Below are 6,577 nucleotides of genomic sequence, written 5' to 3'. Positions count from 1 at the left end.
AGACCAATCCTTCATTTGCAGTTGAGGGAAACAAAAAGGTTAAGTGACTTGTCATAGGTTCACTAATAAGTTAGTGGAAGAATCGGGATTAGAAATCGGTAACTACATCAAATATTGAGCCGGTAAAATCAGTACACCCCAAAAGTAACATACTTTCAGAAAATGTCACCCTACAAAAACAGAGACCTCCTTTCTAAACCCTAATAAACTACTAATAAAATCCTCTGAAAAGTAATTTCTCCGTGATAATCATAATGTTAGGAATTGAGTATATTACAGATTCTGATTAAATTTCTATAATCACCTTCATGAGTAAATGGAACTAAAAACATCTACCCTCCCTTGCACTCATGGACCACCAAATATAATAGGTATAATTCAAAATCACAACATTATAGAGTCAGATAGATAAGACTCAAACTAGTTTGCACAATCCATAATTCACTATATCTCAGGGTTACTTATATGTAAGTAATAAGAGATCATTTAAATTTGTTATAAAAATATCAATAACCTAATTAGTCATCAGGAGAACATAAATATATTATTTAGACAAAAGGAAATGTAAATAGAAAACTAATATATGGGGAAATGTCCAAATTTGGTAATAATCAAAGGACATTCACCTTAAAATATAATTTTATACCTAGTAAATAGTGTATTTGGTAAATTACATTATATGCTACAGATAACCAGTATGAGTCTTACAATGCTGATAACAATGCAAGCCACCTTCTGCTGAACATGTATATATCAAAAACTATTAAAATGCTTATAAACTTTGACCTAATAATGCCAGTTCTAAGAATCTCTTTCTTGAGATTTGATAACCAGAACCACACTGGTATTTTAAAAGCGGAAACACTGTTGTTTAATATAAACAGTAAAGTTATGTTTTCTTTCCTGATCATGTCCAGAATTTTATTAGACTTCAGAATTTGGAGGCAACTTAGGCTCATGTATTCTGAAAATAGTCTACAACGATTCCTAGGTCCTTAGATCACCTGCAACTTTGTGTTTACTGATTTTAAACTAGTTCCTACCCATAGCAAAGGATTATAGTTTGTGATGACATGATTTTCTCATAGGTCCTCATACACTCCCACTGGCACACCCAGAATTGTCAGCACTATGCTGTAATTAACTCCTTTTCTATCCCACTCGAAAATTCACTTCAAAACTCAGGAGAGTAAGACAGTTTTTACAGGCACAGTAATAATTCAGTTCTAACAGGAACAATCCTCAAACTTTGATAAAGTATTGTAAGAAACAAATTACTTTGTGGAAGATTAGTTGACCATACATTTGTGGGTCCATTTCTGAGTTCTCCATTCTGTTCCATTGATTTATGTGTCTGTTTTTGTGTCAGTACCATGCTGTCTTGACGGTTACAGCTTTGTAATATAGCTTGAAGTCCGGAATTGTGACCCCCCAGCTTTGGTTTTCTTTTTCAACATGACTTTGGCTAGTCAGGGTCTTTTCTGGTTTAATACAACTTTTAGGATTGTTTGTTCTATCTCTGTGAAGATGCTGGTGTTATTTTGCTAGGGACTGCACTGAATATGTAGTTTGCTTTGGGTAGTATTGACATTTTAACAATATTTGTTCTTGTAATCCATGAGCATGTAATGGTTTTCCATTTCTTGTGTCTTTCTTTCAATTTCTTTCATAAGCTTTCTATAGTTATAGTTTCAGATCTTTTACCTCTTTAGTTAGGTTTATGCCTATGTATCTTATGGTGTTTGGTGCAATTGTAAGTGGGATTGATTCCTTGATTTCTCTTTCTGCAGCTTCATTATTGGTGTATAGAAATACAACCAATTTCTGTACATTGATTTTGTATCAACTGCAACTTTGCTGAATTCATGGATCAGTTCTAACAGTTTTTTGGTGGAGTCTTTTGGGTTTTCCCTATAGAGTATCATGTCATCTGAGAAGAGTGAAAGTATCACTTCTTCTTTGCCAATCAGTATGCCTTTTAATCTGTTTAGCTGTCTGATTGCTGAGGCTAGGACTTCCAGTCCTATGTTGAACAACAGTGGTGAGAGTGGACATCCCCATCATGTTCCTGACTTTGGGGGGAAAGCTTTCAGTTTTTCTCCATTGAGTATGATATTAGCTGTGAGCCTTTTGCATATGGGCTTTATGTTGTCGAGGTATGTTCCTCATACCTCTACTTTCTTGAGGGCTTTTATCAAGAAAGGATGAGGATCATCTGGTTCTTATCCTTTCTTTTACATTAATGTGGTGTATCAAGTTGATTGATATACATATGCTGAACCAGCCCTGCAGCCCAGGAATAAATCTCACTTGATCATGGTGAATAATTCTTTTAATATAGTGTCGAATTCGATTTGCTAGTATCTTGTTGAGAATTTTTGCATCCAGGTTCATCAGGGCTATTGGCCTGTAATTCTCCTTTTTAGTGGGATATTTGTGTGGCTTGGGAATCAAGGTAATGCTGGCTTCATAGAAGCCAGCCTGGAAGCTTTCCTCTCATTTATATTTTTTGGAAGAGCTTGAGAAGAATAGGTATTAACTCTTAAATATCAGGTAGAATTCCCCTGGGAAGCCATCTGGCTAGGGCTCTTGTTTGTTGGGAGATTTTTGATAACTGATTTAATTTCTTTGCTGCCTATGGCCCTACTCAAATTTTCTATTTTTTTTTTTTTCCTGTTTCAGTTTTGGTAGTGTGTTTCTAGGAATTGGTCCATTTCTTCCAGATTGCCCAGTTTGTTGGCATATAATTTTTCATAGTATTCTGTTAACCCCTGTTCGTATTTCTGTGGTGTTGGTTGTGACCTCTCCTCTTTCATTCATGAGTTTATCGATTTGGGTCCTCTCTCTTCTTTTTGATAAGTCTGGCTAGGGGTTTATCAATTTTGTTTACTCTTTTAAAGAACCAGCATTTAGTTTTATTGATCTATCCTACTGTTTGTTTCTTTCTTTCTTTCTTTGTATATTGTTTTCTTCTGCTCTAGTCATTATTTTCTTTCTTTGGCTGGCATTAGGCTTTATTTGCTACTCCTTTTCTAGCTCCTTTACCTTTGAAGTTAGGTTGTGTATTTGGGACCTTTCATGCTTCTTGCAATAGGCCTGAATTGCAATGTACTTTCCTCTTAGGACTGCTTTTGCTTCATTCCAAAGAGTTTGGGTTGTCCTGTTTTCATTTTCAAAAAAGCAGGAATGAGAATCCAAGGAAAAAGTCTCTTCAACAAATGGTGCTGGGAGAACGGGAAAGAGACATGAAAAAGAATGAAACGAGACCACTTTCTTACACCATACATGCAAAAAAATTAAAAATGGATGAAATACCTAAATGTGAGATAGGAAATGACCAAACACTAGAGGAGAAAACAGACAGCAACCTCTCTGATCGCAGCCACAGCAACTTCTTATGAGATATGTCTCTGGAGACAAAATAAAAGCAAAAATGAACTATTAAGACCTCATCAAGATAAAAAGCTTCTGCAAGAAGGAAACAATCAACAAAACTAAAAGGCAACTGACGGAATGAGAGAAGACATTTGCAAATGACATATCGGGTAGAGTTAGTATCCAAAATCTATAAAGAACTTATCAAACTCAACACCCAAAAAACAAACAATCTAGTGAAGAAATGGGCAGAAGACATGCATAGACACTTTCCCAAAGAAGACATCCAGATGGCTAACAGACCCATGAAAAGATGCTCAACATCACTGATCATCAGGGTAATACAAATCAAAACCACAATGAGATACCACCTCACACCAGTCAGAATGGCTGAAATTAACAACTCATGAAATAACAGGTATTGGTGAGGATGCGAAAAAAGGGGAACACTTTTGCACTACTAGTCGGAATGCAAACTGGTGCAGCTATGCTGGAAAACACTACGCAGGGTTCTTAAAAAATTAAAAATAGAACTACCCTATGACCCAGCAATTGTACTACTAGGCATTTATCCAAAGGATACAAAAATGCTGATTCAAACAGGCACATGCACCCAATGTTTATAGCGGTGCTATCAACAATAGCCAAGTTATGGAGAGAGCCCAAATGTCCATCGACTGGTGAATGGATAAAGAAGACATGGTATATGTGTGTGTGAGTGTGTGTGTGTGTGTGTGTGTGTGTGTATACACACATACATGTATAATGGAATATTACTCAGCAATCAAAAGGAATGAAATCTTGCCATTTGCAACAACATGGATGGAACTAGAGTATATTATGCTAGGCGAAATAAGTCAGAGAAGACAAACATATGTTTTCATTCACGTGTGGAATTTAAGAAACAAAACAGATGAACATAGGGGAAGGGAAGGAAAAATAAGATAAGAACAGAGACAGGGGCAAACCATAAGAGATTTTTAAATACAGAGAAGAAACTGAGGGTTGCTGGAAGGGAGGCTGGTGGGGGGGATGAGCTAAATGGGTGATGGGCATTAAGAAGGGCACTTGTTGGGATGAGCACTGGGTGTTGTATGTAAGTGATGAATGGGCTCTACTTCTGAAACCAATACTACACTGCATGTTAATTAAGTTCAATTTAAATAAATAAATTAAATTAATTTTTTAAAAAGAAACAAATTACTTATAAAACACAATAATTACAATATATCAGTTTGTTATGGCACCATGAATTGAAAACTCGGATCTAGATCAATTGCCACTGCAAGAATATCTTGACAACATTTCTCACTAGGAGTGAAAGCCTTTGTACATTCAGATTTGATTAGCTACGGCTAATAAAAATATTATACAGTATATATTAGATGATTACTTTTTGCCAGGCCTTGTGTTACTTTACATGCCATATCTTATTTAATATTTACATTACCTCTGTACATGACCATCATTTCTGTCTTTATTTTATGAGAAAATTGAAACAGAGTTTAAACAATTTCCCCAAATGAAGTCAGTGACAAAACTAGACACAAATATAGGGCAATCTAATGTCAAAGTCTGTTCTCTTAACCAATGCTTTCATTTACCATATGAAAATTCTTCAAGTATTTGATAATGATTTACCTATGAAGTTTTCTTTATGGAAAATAATCTCCCTCTCCCTCCAGACCCCAAAGTGCTCCTCCTAGTGGCTCCACCACTATTTCTGAGTTATTGTGTGTCTGTCTGGAGAAAGTCTATGCATATAAAAACTGTGTATATTTATGCACTTTTAAAATGCAAATCAGTAATAATATACATTATGTTCTGCAAATGTCTTTTTTGCTTGAGAATATATTCAGGAAATGCTTTTATATCATCATCTATAGTGCAAACACTTGTCCAGTGCACAATTAGGTTGTCCCCAGGGGTTTCCTAATATAGATAATGTTATCATGAACAACTACAAACAACTTTCCTAACATGTGTTTTTGTAGAGACAGGTATAGACTTTTTTTTTAAGAGATAAGATCAAATTACTTCAAAGTGATCGTAATAATTTACACATACACCAACACTATACGGTAACAGAATACCTGTTTTCTCACAACCTCATCAATACTAATATGAGCAGACACTCTTAGTTTTGCTAAACTGAATAGGAGAAATATTATGGTGTTGTTTAGACTTGTATTTCTTTAATTATTTGTATAGACCAGACATTTTACATACATACATACACATGTATACATAAATTTTAAAAATAAATATGTGTATACATATGTAGTAAATATGTATTTACTTTATACATGTATGTTTATTTATAATTCAATGTTTTGATAACATCCAAAATGTGGTACTATCATCACTAATTCCAGAACATATCACACCCCAAAAAACTCATACTCATCAGCCCCTGGGAACAACTAATTATGCTTTTTTTTCTCTTTTTTATTTCCCCATTCTGGACACTTCACATGAATGGAATTGTGCAATATTTGTGCCTGTGTGTGTGTGTGTGTGTGTGTGTGTGTCTTCCTGCTTTCACTTAGCACGTTTTCATGGTACACCTATGTTGCAGTATATATCAGTACTTCATTCCTTTTATGGCTTAACAATACTTTATTTAGGGGCACCTGGATGTCTCAGTTGAGCGTCTGGCACTTGATTTCAGCTCTGTTCATGATCTCAAGTTCATGAGATCGAGCCCCTGCATCAGGCTCTGCGCTGAGAGTACAGCCTGCCTGGGATTCTGTTCCTCTCTCTCCCTCTGTCCCTCCCTTGTATGTGCTCTCTTTCAAAAATAAAATAAATGAGATGAAATGAAATGATGAGATGAAAAAATAATACTCTATTTAATGGATATTCCTTATTTTTGTTTATTCATCCATTTGTTGATAAAAATTTGAATTTTTTCCACTTTTTGTCTACTAAGAATAATGTTGCTATGAACATCGACATACAAATTTTGTATATGAATATATTCTCTTGGGTACATTACTTGGGAATGGAGTTGCTGTGTCTTATGGTAACTACATGTTTAACTTTGAGAACTGCCAAACGTTATCCCAGAGCAGCTGCAAGTTTTTACATTCATCCAGTAACATGTATGAGGTTTCAATTCTTCCACATTCTTGCCACCATTTGTTATTGTCTGTCTTTTTCATGATAGCCATCATAGTAGGTATGAAGTCTCTCTCATTAT

This window comes from Prionailurus bengalensis, chromosome F2, assembly GCF_016509475.1.
Source record: "Prionailurus bengalensis isolate Pbe53 chromosome F2, Fcat_Pben_1.1_paternal_pri, whole genome shotgun sequence".
NCBI lineage: Eukaryota > Metazoa > Chordata > Mammalia > Carnivora > Felidae > Prionailurus > Prionailurus bengalensis.
Note: the sequence above shows the minus strand (reverse complement) of the source record.